Source organism: Giraffa tippelskirchi, chromosome 2 (assembly GCF_054371585.1).
Source record: "Giraffa tippelskirchi isolate mGirTip1 chromosome 2, T2T-mGirTip1v1.2.pri, whole genome shotgun sequence".
In the NCBI taxonomy this organism is placed as follows: domain Eukaryota; kingdom Metazoa; phylum Chordata; class Mammalia; order Artiodactyla; family Giraffidae; genus Giraffa; species Giraffa tippelskirchi.
In genome coordinates this window covers 149,648,102-149,662,576 of record NC_137276.1, presented here as the reverse complement: position 1 = coordinate 149,662,576, position 14,475 = coordinate 149,648,102, and the positions used below count along the sequence as shown (strand labels likewise).

Sequence of the window (14,475 nt, the reverse complement as noted above, 5' to 3'; positions counted from 1 at the left end):
TCATCTCTCTCAGAAAAGGACAGGATAAGTAGGCAAGAAATAAAGAATTTGACAGAGAATTTGAATAACTCTATTACTAGACTTATTTTAATAATGTATACAGAATTAATATCAAACACAAAAAATACCTTTCCTTTCAAAGAACTCTAAAATGTTACCCAAAAAGTAGCCATGTGTAAAGTCACAATAAACCATCAATGAATTCTTCAAAGTTGTAATTTACAGCCCATTATCTAGTCACAATTCAATACTATAATTTAACAACAAAAGTAGACGATTAATCTACTTATAAACAAACAACTATGAAAATGTCAGATATTAAAGTTTATCAGGACTTCCTGGTGGTCCAGTGGTTGAGAATCCACCTACCAATGCAGGAGACATGGATTCAATCCCTGGTCTGGGAAGATTCTACATGCTGTTCGACAGCTAAGCCTGTGTGCCACAAGTACTGAAGCCCGCGTCCCAGAACTCGCGCTCCACAACAAGAGTGGCCACCACAATGAGAAGTCCACACACTGCAACTAGAGAGTAGCCCCTACCCACTGCAACTGCAAAAGCCCTCACGCAGCAACAGAGACTCAGTGCAGCCAAAAATAAACAAACAAATGAAATGAAATTTTTAAAAAAATCTATCAGATGCAACCAAGGTAATATTTAAAAGAAAATCTATACATTTATTTGAAAACAGTTAAAAATAATCCATTTTCAATTAGAGAGGTACAAAATAAGGACAAAATAAATCAAAAGGTAATTGTATTTATTTATTTTAAAATATATATATTTTATTGAAGTACAGTTGACTCACAATGATTCAGGTGCACAGCAAGGTAATTCAGTTGTACAAATATATATTATTTTTGAAATTATTTTCCATCATAGGTTATTACAAGATATTAACTATAGATCCCTATGCTACACAGTAAATCTTTGTTGCTTGTTGTGTATCATTTTGTAATTAGAAATCTATCATTCTATTCATACTAAGTCAAACAAGTGGGATTAAAATGTCATAATTTGTTTGCATTAGGCAAAGATTCATAAGTTTTCTAAAATATATATATTATACATATTTATATATGTATACAAAAGTTGTGTAGTACAAAAGGTAATTTTAAATGAAAAATTATTACTGAATAAAATTCATGGAATAAGAGATAAAAATCGCAGGCCAAGAAATAAGGTCTTGAAAAGACTACTAAAATAGGAATATGTGTAACAAACATAACACCAAGAAAGAGATAAGACACAAATAATAAAAAGATAAAGAGATGCAATCGTGCGACGGGGGGTTATTTTTATAAGAGAATATTGTGTTCAACTTCTTAACCAATAAAATTGAAACTATAAGAAGTGAAAGTGAAAGTGACTCAGTCATGTTTGCCTCTTTGTGATCCCATTGACTATACAGTCCATGCAATTCTCCAGGCCAGAAAGCTGGAATGGGTAGCCTTTCCCTTCTCCAGGGGTTCTTCCCAACCCAGGGATTGAACCCAGTCTCCCACATTGCAGGCAGATTCTTTACCAGCTGAGCTACCAGGGAAGCCCAAAGATTATTACATAAAAAAATTTTAATTATCAAAGTGCAAAAAGTGATAGAAAGTATGAAAATTCACAGCAATAAACACAAGAAATGGAAAACAAGCCAGAGATTTATTTCCCCAAATTAACCAGGCCCAGGTATTTTTATATGAAAGTTCCATCAAAAATTAAATAACTAAGTCTAAATTAATTTAAATTCCTCAAACTCAGTAGAACTGGAAACCAAAAGAACATAAAATACAAAGTATTTTCATTAAATCTAGAGACAAAATAAGGATGTCCACTACCAACAACTATTATTCTGTGGTTCTAGACTATAAAATTAATCAGGAACAAGAAATCAAGAGCATAAATATCAGAGACAAAACTATATGATTGTTGACCCAAGACAATTCAAAAAGAGTAAAATCAACTGACAAAATAATAGAAATACTAATTTAGTTCTATTAGAATTTTGGATATAAGGTAAATATACCAAAAATTAATAATTTTTATATATTTGCAATAACAGAAGAGTCCTATAATCTTTTAAAATCTAATTTACAAAACAGATACAAAATTTTCATAATTTTATAACAAAATTTGGTTAAGAAAAATTTTAGCAAAAAATATACAATTTTGTCAAGAAAAATTTTCTTTATACAATGCATAAAGAAAACCATAAAATTTTGCTGAGAGAAAAGAAAACCTCCAGTGTGGAGAAATATACAACATTCCTGATGGGAGAATTCAACATGCTAAGGGTATTTATCCTTTAGTTACTCTACAAATTCAAAAGTGTAACAAAAATCTCACTGTTATCAACATGTTTGCTTTAAAGTAAAAAGACTTTCCAAAAGAATAAATGCAGGATTATACAGAAATTCATGAAAAATAAATAATGGAGCCCAGTCTGACCCACTCAAAATATGTCTTAATGTTATATTAAAAACAAAGTGGTCCTGCTACAGGAATTGAAAAATAGGTCAGTGAAAAGTAGAGAACCCAGAAATAAAATCAGGCACATACGTAAACATAATAAAGATGGCATCTCAAATCTGTGAGATTTGAGAAATGATGGATCACTCATGATATAATATTATCATAACTATAAGGGGGAATTTTTTAAGAACATAGTTAGATTTAAGGGAGGATCACGATGACAGAGTAGGAAGGTCCTGAGCTCACTTCTTCCCACAGACACACCAAAACTAGACTCCAAGACTGGATCACCTCAGGCCAAACAACCAAAACTACAACTACATATAAAACAACTCTCTCTGAGAACAACATGAAGACTAACAGAATAGCTCTTTTGCAATGAAGGATGGAAAGAAAGAAAAAATCATACTGAAATGGGTAAAAAGAGAAAAGAAGCAATTTAGCCAGGACCCACACCCCTGGCAGGCAATTCAAAAGAGGAAAGGGATGTCAGAAATTCAGAGGTCCTCCCTAAGGGGTGAGGGGAACCCCAGCTCTATGAACCAGCAACTAGAAGATAAATCCCCTCATTTGGTTTTGAAAACCAGCAACACTTATTACCTGAAGAGCCATCAAGCTTTAGAAAAAAGACTCAGCTCTTAAAGGCCATATATACAAACTTACTTGCTCTGAGTCCCAGAGCAGAAGTAGATAGGTACATGGTACTATCACCAGCTTGCCATGCCCACACCAGCACACTCTCAGCTCATACCTCGTTCCAGATCCAACCCTACCCTGCCAAGGCAGCAGCCCCCAGTGCACCCTAGGAGAAGTCTCAGGCCCACAGTGGGCTTTGCCTCCAGCCCCCACCTAGTTCCCCAGTATACTCAAAGGGAAACTTCAGCCTGTGCCAGGCTCCATCTCCAGTGCCCCTCCAGCTCCAATTCCCCCTCCCCCAATATGCCTTGGAAAAGATACAGTCCTCATTTGTTTCAGCCCCAGCCTTCTTCAGCTCTTGCCAGAGCCACCTGGCAGAAGCAACATGCAAAGGGATAATCCTACACAGAACAGGCTTCAAGACTTAAGAGAGGTAACTTTCACCAAGTTCATACAGATAAACACAGAAAATCAAAGAAAACGAGAAGAGATAAGTGTATGTTCTAAATGAAAGAACAAGATAAAACTCCCAGGGAAAAATCCTAGTGAAGGTGAGCTAAGTAATTTATCTGATAGAGTTCAAAACATCAGTCATAAAAAATGCTCACCAAACTCAGATGAAGAGAGGAACACAGTAAGAATTTCAACAAAGAATTAGAAAACATAAAAAAAAGAAATCAGAGCTGAAGAATACAATAATTGAAATGAAAAATATACTAGAAGTAATCAAGTGCAGATTAGGTGTATGGAAGAACACATAAGCAACCTGGAAGATAAAATAGTATAAATCACCCAATCAAAAGATAAAAAGAATAAAAGAATTTTTAAAAAATGAAGATAGTTTAAGGGATCTCTGAGATCATCAAATGTACCACCATTTGCACTATAGCAGGACCAAATGAAGTGAGAAAGAAAAGGGCAGAAAACATAATTGATAGAATAATAGCTGAAAATTTACCATACCTGGGAAGGAAACAGATATCCAGATCAAGGAAGCACAGACAGTCTCAAACAAGATGAACCCAAAGAGATTCACACCAAGATGTATCCTAATTAAAATGGCATATGTGTGAGATAAAGAAGGATTTTAAAGGCAGCAAGAGAAAATAGCAGAGAGTCACATACAAACAAACCCCCATAAGGCTATCAACTGATTTTTCAGCAGAAACTTTGAAGGCCAGAGGAGGGTGGCATGATAACATGCTGAAAGGAAAAAAAAAAATACAACCAGGAATATGCAACCCAGCCATGTAGCATTCAGAACTGAAGGAGACAAAGAGTTTCCCAGACATACAAAAACTAAAATAACTCATCAATACTAAATTGTCCTTACAAGAAATGCTAAAGAGTCTTCTTTAAGTGAAAAAGAAAAGGCCATAACAAGAATAAGAAAATATGAGAGAGAAAATCTCCCTAGTAAAGGCAAATATATACTAAAGGCCACTTAAAAAGCTAATATAAAGGTGAAAAGACAGAAGTTGTAAACCAACTATAACTACAATAAGTAGACAAGAAATACACAAAAAGATATAAAATTATATGACATCAAAAGCATAAAAAGTGGGCAGGGAGAGTAAAAAATGTATAGCCTTTAAACTATGTTTGAACTTAAATGACTATCAGTTTAAACATATAGATAAACAGATCTCATGATAACAACAAATACCTACAATAGACACACAAAAAAATAAACAGGAAACAAAACATGGCGTTAAAGAAAATTATCAAACCACACAGGAAGAAACTAAAAGAAGAACAGAGAAGAACTACAAAAGCAACCAGAAAACAAGTAACAAAATGGCACTAAGTACATGAAGTGAAGTGAAAGTGTTAGTCACTCAGTTGTGTCTGACTGTCAGCAACCCCATGGACTGTAGCCTGCCAGGTTCCTCCGTCAATGGCATTCTCCAGGCAAGAATACTGGAGTGGGTAGCCATTCCAGGGGATGATCCCAACCCAAGGATCGAACCCAGGTCTCCCACATTGCAGTAATTCTTTACTGGATTACTTTAAATATACATGGACTAAATGCACCAATTGAAAGACATAGGTTGGGTGAATGGATGAAAAAAGACCTCATCTGTATGCTGCTTACAAGAGACTCACTTAAGAGTTAAAGACCCACAGAGACTTAAAATGAAAAAATGGTAAAAGATATTCCATGTAAATAAAAAATGAAAATAAAGCTGGTGCAGCAATACTCATATCAGATAAAATAGATTTTAAATCAGACTATAATGAAAGACAAAGAAGGGTATCACATAATGATGAAAAGGTCAATCCAAGAAAAGAACATATACATTTATAAACATATGTGAACCAAACATAGGAGCATCTAAATATATAAAGCAAATATTAACAGAAATAGAAATAAAGGAAAAAAGTGACAGTGATACAATAATACTAGGAGACTTTAATAATACACTTATCATGAGAAAAAAAATAATACACTTATATCAATGGATAGAGCATCCAGATGGAAAATCAATAAGAAAACATTGGCTTTAAATGAGACATTAGACCACTAGACTTGATAGATATCTATTGAATATTATATTCAAAACCAAGAGAACACACATTATTTTCAAGTGTGCGTGGAACATTCTACAGGATAAATCATATGCTGGCCACAAAACAAGTTTCAATAAATTTAAGAAGATTGAAATAATGTCAAGCATCTTTTGTGACCACATCCATATGGAACTAGAAATCAATTATAAGGAGAAAACTGGGAAAAACACAAACATGTGAAACTAAACAATATGCTACTAAAAAACAAATGAGTCAATGAAAAGAATCAGAGAAATAAAAAATGCCAAATGAAAATAGAAACACGACTTTCCAAATCCATGGGACTCAGCAAACCAATTATAAGAGGAAAGTTATTAATAATAATAGTATAGGTATACATCAATAAGTAAGAAGAATCCCAAATAAATAATCTAACCTTTCAACTAAAGGATTTAGGAAAAGAAGAACAAACAAAAGTTAAAATTAGTGTGTGTGTGTGCGCGCGCACACTCTGTTTGTCAGTTGCAAAGAGTCCAACTCTTTGCAATGCTATGGACCACAGTCCACCAGGCTCCTCTGTCCAAGGAATTCCCCAGGCAAGAATACAGGAGTGGGTTGCCATTTCCTTCTCCAGAGGATCTTCCTGACACTAGGATTAGACTCGCATCTCCTATGTCTCCTGCATTGGCAGGTGGGTTCTTTACCACTGAGCCACCTGGGAAGCTCCCAAAGTTGAAGGAATAATAAAGTTCCCAGTGGAAATAAAATATACAACAAACAAAAAGAAAAAAATAAATGAAATTAAAGTTAGTTTTTGAAAAGATAAGCAAAATTGATAAACCTTTAGCCAGATTCATCAAGAAAAAAAAAGAGCCAAAATAAATAAAATCAGAAGATAAAAATCAGAAAATAAAAGAGAAGTTAAAACAGAAATTAAAGAATATTTATGAACAATATCACAGAAATATGATCAAAAATAATACTATGAACAATTATATGCTAACAAATTGGGCAACCTAGAAGAAATGAATAAATTTCTAGAAACACAACTTTCTGAGACCGAATCAGGAAGACAGAGAGAATCTGAACAGACTGATCATTAGTAACGAAATTGAATTGGTAATTAAAAAAACTTTACACATACAAAAGCTAAGAACAAAGATGGATGGCTTCACAGGAGAATTCTACCAAATATTTAAAGTGTTGATACCTATTCTTTGCAAACTATTCAAAAAATTGAAGAGAAGGAAACATTCGCAAATTCCTTCTATGAGGCCACCATTACCCTGACACCAAAACCAGAAAAAGACTACCAAAAAGAAAAAAAGAAAAATTACAGGCCAGTATCCCTGATGAAAGTGAAAAGTGAAAATGTTAGTCACTCAGTCATATCTGACTCTTTGCGACTCCATGGACTGTAGCCTGCTAGGCTCCTCTGTCTGTGGAATTCTCCAGGGAATAATGCTGGATTGGGTTGCCATGAACATATATACAAATATTCTCAACAAGATATTAGTAACCAAAGTCAACAATACATTAAAAGCATCATACATCATGAGCAAGTGTGACATTTTCCAGGGATGCAAGGATCATTCAATATCAGCAAATTAAACAATGTGATACATCACATTACAAAATGAAGTCATATGATCATCTCAATAAAGAAAAAGCATTTGACAAAATTCAACATCTTCTCATGATAAAAATTCTCAAGAAAGTGGGTTTAGAGGAAACATAATAAGTGACATTTATGACAAACTCATAGCTAACATCATATTAATGGTGAAAATCTAAGAGTTTTTATATCTAAGATTAGTAAAAAGATAAGGATGCCCATTCTCACCACTTTTCCACAATAGTATCAGAAATCCTTCCTATAGCAATTAGACAAAAGGAAATAAGAGACATCCAAATTGAAAGGAAAGAAGTAAAACTCACTGTTTAAAGATGGCATGACGCTACATATAGAAAACCTTAAAGGAAGACTCCCCTCAAAAACTACTAGAACTAATCATTGAATTCAGTAAAGTTTCAGGATACAAAATTCATATACAGCAATCTGTTGCATTTATATACATTAATAATGAACTATTGGAAAAATAAATCAAGAAAACAATCTCACTTACAATCACCTCAAAAAGAATAAGGTATCTAGGAATAAATTTAGCCAAGGAGGTGAAAGACCTATACTCTGAAAACTGTAAGAAAATAATTAAAGAAATTGAAGACAACACAAATAAATGGAAAGGTATGTGCTCATGTATTGAAGAATTAAAATTGTTAAAATGTTCACATTATTCAAAACAATTTTCCAATTCAGTGCAATCCCTATCAAAATACCAATGGTATTTTTCACATGACAAGAACAAATAATTTTGAAGTTTGTATGGAACCACAAAAGACCTCGAATAGTCAAGCAATCTCGAGAAAGAGCAAATGTAGAGATACCACACACCCTGACGTCAAACTATGCTACAATGCTGTAGTAATCAAAACAATGTGATACTGGCACAAAACCTACACCCTGACCATAGGGACAGGATAGAGAGCCCAGACAAATTCACACACACGGTCAATTAATCTACAACAAAGGAGTCAACAATATACAATAAGGAAAAGATAAACTCTTCAATATGTGCTGTTGGGAAAACTGCACAGCTACATATAAAAAATTGAAACTAGACCATTTCCTCACATAATACGCAAAAATAAACTTAAAATTGATTACAGTGTTAAATATAAGACCTTCCTAGCAGAAGACATATGCAGTATGTTCTCTGAAATCAGTCTTGGGCAATATTTTTATATATGTCTCATCAGGCAAGAGCAACAAAAGCAAAACTAAACATATGAGACCACATAAAGCTAAAAAACTTTTGCACAGTGAAGGAAACCATCTACAAGATGAAAAGGTAACCTAGTGAATGTGAGAAGATATTTGCAACTGATATGTCTGGTAAGGCTTTAATATCCAAAGTATATCTTTAAAAAATCATACAACTTAACATGAAAGAACAAACAATCCAATTAAAAATGGGCAGAAGATACGAATAGACAGTTTTCCAAAGAAGACATGCAAAGGGCCAACAGGTACATGAAAAGGTGCTCAACATTACCAATCATGAGGGAAATATAAATCAAAAGCACAATGAGACATCACCTCACATCTGTCAAAATGGTTATTAACAGAAAGACAACAAATAAGAAGTGTTAGTGGGAATGTGGAAAAAAGGGAACACTCACACACTGTTGATGGGAATGTATTTTGGTACAGTCATTACAGTTTATGGTTTGAAGAACCATTATGGTTCTTCAAAAAATTTAAAATAGAGCTACCATAAGACCCAGCAATTCCACTTCTGAATATTTATCCAAAGAAAACAGAAACACTAATTCAAAAAGATATATGCACCCCAATGTTTATTGCAGAACTATTTATAATAGCCAAGATATGGAAGCAGTCTGAGTGTCCATCAACAGATGAATGTATAAAGATACATAAACATAGAAATATTACTTTTTTATCAGTTACTGGAAAAAAGATGCTATCTTACTATTTGAGACAACATGGATAAATCTGGAAGATATTATGCTAAGTGAACTAAGAGAAAGGTAAATACCATATGTGTTCACTTATAAGTGGAATCTAAAAAGCAAAACAAATGAGCAAATATGTGTTTGTGCGTATGTGTTTAGTCACTTAGTCGTGTTCAACTTTTTGCGGCCCCATGGACTGAAGTCGGCCAGGCTCCTCTGTCCACGAGATTCTCCAAGCAAGAATACTAGAGTGGGTTGCCATTTCCTCCTCCAGAGGATCTTCCCGATCCAAGGATCAGACCCACGTCTCCTGCATTGTAGGCAGATTCTTTACCACTGAGCCAACGGGGAATACCACAAATTCAACATAATAGAAACAGACTCACAGGTACAAACTAGTGTTTGCTAAAGGGGGAGTGTGGTGGAGAGATGAGCCTAACAGGTGAAGGGGATTAAGAGGTACAAACCACCAATTATAAAATCAGTCAGGGATGTAATGTACAACACAGAGACTTTGCAAGGTGCATAATCTATAAAAAATATTGAATCAGTATGTTGTACATCTGAAACTAATATGTGAGTCAACTATACTTCAATAAAAGTAATAATAAACAAATAATACATTTGAAAATATAACATTGTCATGATTTTCTTGACTTGTGTAAAGAAAAAGCAATGGTCACACTGAATATTTCTACCTTATGCAAGTTTTAGTTTGTAATGTATCATTTGAGTGAATAAATGAGAAAAAAACTTTGTATTTTTAATTGATTTTCGTCAAAAGAATGTTGTCATTTTCAGTGGCATTAAACTTTTCTTTTATAAGCAAGATTAAGCAATTGAGCTATGTAAAGGAAACCCCTCCTTCTAATGGACTAATCCTCGGAAAGCTCTGTGCAACAGACTTTCACTTGGGCCAAGAGAGGTAACCTGAGAAAATACAATGCAAACCCTGAGCCATGGCCTCAGGCCCAGACTGCCAGGACTAACTTTCTTCATCTATAGCATTCTGTGACTATCCAAAGCCTCACCCCTTCTCCTCAGGCTTTCCAAACAGGAACTATCTTTCAGGAAAATCCTGCCCTCCAGGTTCTGAGGCCAACCACATACATCCTACAAAAGGGCACCAAGACTTTGACAGTATCTGTCCCTGAGGGCTGGGAGGGAGAAGACAATAGTTGCTTCCTTTCCTATGCTCTTGCTTTAAAAGCCCAGGGTTTCAAAGTGCTTTTTATGGTTTGTTGACCATTAGAGAATTACAGTGGAACAACAGATGACCTACTGCTATGGTTGAAACTGTTAGACTTCCCAGTGGGCCCACAATTCAGATGAGGGCCTAGTTATGCAATCCCCAGGAGGCCACGCTCACATCTCCAAGGCCAATTAAAACCTAGAGTGGATTACTGGGTCCCTGGAACAACCCAGATAGTAATAATATAACATTACAAGGCTTCTTAGAAAAAGTCAATATAGAGAAAAAATTTTCCTGGGTATCTCCCATGGTATAGCTGCTAACTTCAGAACATGGCCTGTCTTACTTATGTTATGACTGAGTATTGCACCATCTTTCAAACCAGAAACTGGCTCTCCATTCCTCTAGATGCAACACATGGAAAACAGCACAAGTTCCAAGGATTTCATTCCATGTACCAAAATTTTGTTGCTAAGGTTCTAACTTGGAGCAATTAGTGAGGCGGAGAACTCTAGACAAGGAGTATTTAGACTCTGATTCAAGCCAATGACAAGACCAGTACAGAAGATAGAGGAAGTGTGAAGCAGCACGGGCTGCAGCTGAGGATTACTAGATGACACACAGCTCAACCACCATTACACTTTGCACACAAACACAAACGAAATACAATCGGGATCAGGCAGACATATCTACACCAGTCTAAGGATTTCACTACTTCCCAAACTAGAAAAAGACATTTAGAGTTTTAGGAATAGTTTGTTGGTTATTACAACTTTAATAAACCTTATACCATTCTTTCATAGCATCATTTCAACCATTCTCAATTCTTTCTGGTATCTTTATTTTAAAAATCCCAACTAAGAACAATTTTATAAAGACACATCTGAACCAAGTGAATTCAAATGACAATTAAATGATTTCAAAGCCCAGGGTCAGAGAGCAGATAAGTAGCCCCACATTCTCACTGAATAAAGACCTATTCCTAGCTGGGTATGCCACAAGTAGTTCATTTACTACTCCAGTTACTTTTTCTTTGTTTACAAATGCTAAAATTATCCCTACTCCACCTGCCAATGTGAGAGCTGGACAATAAAAAAGGCTGAGTGCCAAAGAATTGATGCTTTTGAACTGTGGTGCTGGAAAAAACACTTGAGAGTCCCTTGGACTGCAAGGAGATCAAACCAGTCAATCCTAAAGGAAATCAACCCTGAATATTCATTGGATGGACTGATGCTGAAGCTGAAGCTCCATTACTTTGGCCACCTGATTCAAAGAATCATTTAATTTTACAAAGAGGCAACTAGAGGCTCAGAGACATAAATAAGTTACTCAAGATCATAGAACCAGTAAGAAGCCAAATTGGGATTCAAACTCAATTTGGAGTTTGAACACTACCTGACTTCAAACTTCATGCTTTATATTGCATTTAATCCACCCTTATCTGCACAAAAACTTGTATTAAGGGCTTGTTACAGATTGACTGGAGTGTCCCAGAAAGATGCTGGAACCCAAAGTCCCCAAGTACCTGTGAGTGTGACCTTATTTGAAAATAGGGTCTTTGCGGATGATCAAATTAAGATGAGACTCAGGGTGGGCCCTAATTCAGATATAACTGTGTCCTTATGAAAAGGGGGAAATTTGGACACAGAGACTTAGAGGGAAGACAGTGTAAAGCAAGACACAGGGTAAGGATCATCTACAAGCCAAGGAAGCCAGGGAGAGGCTACCAGAATCTAGGAGAGGGAATGAAACACTCTCCCCACAGCTCTCATGAGAAATCAACTTAGCCAACAACGTCATTTCAAACTTCTATCCTCTAAAACTGCAAGACAATTTCTGTTGTATAAGCAACAGAGTTTGTGGAACATTGTAACTGTAGCCCCAGGAAATTAATACACAATTCATCCTAAAACACTTCTTCTGTAGCTCTTTCACTCAACCTCAACTCTATGTTTAAGAACTCCAGTTTCCCATCTTTAATATGCATGGTATTCTCTCAATATCCCCTGGGTTTCCAACATTTCTTGCATGACAAATTCATATCCTAAGAATTGTTTCCTGCTTGTGTTTCTGTTTTTCCAACCACAGCAAAATTCCAAGCTGTAACCTGGTAATGCCATTTTTTTCTCTTCCAAAAATACCCCATATTTCAACTATACCTAAACAGGACATTGTACATGGTAAGTATGCAACCGTATCTGTTTGCATTCATTTATTTTTGTTATATAATTGCTAAACCACTTAGGAAAGCAATTTAGCAATATGTATCGAGAGCTCAAAGGGCTTTTACTGTTGAACTTACTATTCAAATGTTGAGGAGTTAATTAACTACTGGGTAAATAAGTGAACAAGACAAAACTTACATGTACTGCATCATCTGAAAGTGAAAATTTGAAAAAGAAGTCTAAAATATTCAAGTAGAAGAATAATAAAATAAATCAAGGTACCTAAATCTATGGAGATATCATGGATTCATGACAAAAGATATCTAGAAATAATATACAGAAACATAGGAAAATATTGTGCATATTAAATGAAATATAGCAAATAAAACTTAAAGCATAACTGAGACACAGATGTAAATGCTCAAAGACTAGAAGAAAATATGCAAAATAAAAATATACAAATGATGTATATGATGTTTCTGTTTTTATGATTTTAAAAAGTCATGGAGGAAATCTGTTTAATTAATTTCCAACCATATCCCGTGAGTTCTTCACAAGAATTGGATCATGGCCTCTGTATCACAGAGCATTCAAGGTGTGCTTCGCATTTTGTCTAATTGACATCCTTCAGCAGTAAACCCATGAGGATGAACTATGACTTCAATCAGTTCAAAAGCACTGAAATTGGGATTTTCAGCCTCTTTTCTCATTGATGACCCTGAGCACGCTGTTTATTTCTCAGCTAAAACAATGGAAGGACGTGAATCTAAAATGAAAAATTAATCAAACTCTGCAAATAGATGTCACAGCTGCAAAGCAAAGGGCAGTCTTAATATAAACAGTGTAGAAGCGCCTGTTTCGGCGTCCATTTATCAGTCCCACCTGAACGTCCACACACTGCCGGCTCCTTTGGGTGTCTGTATGTGCAGGAGAGGGATGATGGCCATCATCTACACCACATGAATTCTCTTGCAGATGTCCAGAAATCAGCTTTGTATTTAGAAAATTGGGTTCTCTGTGCTGTTCTTGTCTCTCTCATCATCAACTCCTTCCTCCTAATACTTTATACAACTAATATTTTTCTTGTCATTGCCACAGAGGCAGTTTAGGATCATGTTATTTCACGACTGGAACATTCTAATAGTCCCTAACTCAGCATACACCTGTTTACCCAATCAGCCTCTGGGCCATCACCAGACTGTATATTATATCCACACTTATATACTATATACATATATTTGTCAATACATAGCCTGCTAGTGGTGTGGATATATATTTACATATATATTGTTGTTGAGTCACTAAGTTGCGTCCAACTCTCTTGTGACCTCACGGACTGTAGCCTGCCAGGCTCCTCTGTCCATGGGATTTCCCAGGCAAAAATACTGGAGTCAGTTGTAATTTCCTTCTCCAGAGGATATCCTGGCCCTAGGATCAAACCTGTGTCTCCTGCACGTGTCTCCTACATTGCAGGCAGATTCTTTACCACTGAGCCACCAGCAAAACTCTTACATATATATACATACATATAATTTATAATCTTTTATTGAGTGGCCACTGGTTGCTGTGCTAACCACGGGAAATTCAATACTGAACAGACTCTGCATGGGCTTAATATTTGTATACTCCCAAAATTCATAAGTGGAAGCCCTTACCCCTAGTGTGATGGCTCGGAGGAGATGAGGCCTTTGGGAGGTAATTAGATTTAGATAAGGTAATGTGAGTGGTGCTTTCCCGAGGGATTCATCCCCTTAAAAGAAGAAAAAGAGTCATAAGAACTCTCTTGCCATGTACATGCACCAGGGAGAGGCCACGTGCAAACACAGCAAGAAGGTGGCCATCTACACCCCAGGAAGTTAGTGGGTCCTCACCTGACACCAAGGGCTTCTCTGGTGGCTCAGTGGTAAAGAATCCGCCTGTCATGCAGAAGATGCAGGTTCAATCCCTGGGTGGGGAAGATCCCCTGGAAGA

General features: G+C 35.8%; 1 protein-coding gene across 9 annotated transcripts in view; it reads right to left on the bottom strand.

The window, feature by feature from the left end:
- LOC145538674 (uncharacterized) overlaps positions 1 to 14,475 on the bottom strand; it is a 736,734-nt gene that overhangs the window by 630,577 nt on the left and 91,682 nt on the right. For 3 of the 9 annotated variants that reach the window (XR_014077160.1, XR_014077169.1, XR_014077168.1), the window contains exon 1: positions 13,387 to 13,752. The exons of 2 other annotated variants lie outside the window; for them this stretch is intronic. The gene's annotated coding sequence lies outside the window, so the exon portion shown is untranslated. Of the gene's footprint in view, positions 1 to 13,357; positions 13,753 to 14,475 lie in introns of those variants that run through there. 4 more of the 9 variants (XR_014077165.1, XR_014077161.1, XR_014077163.1 and 1 more) reach the window with 3 other exon arrangements.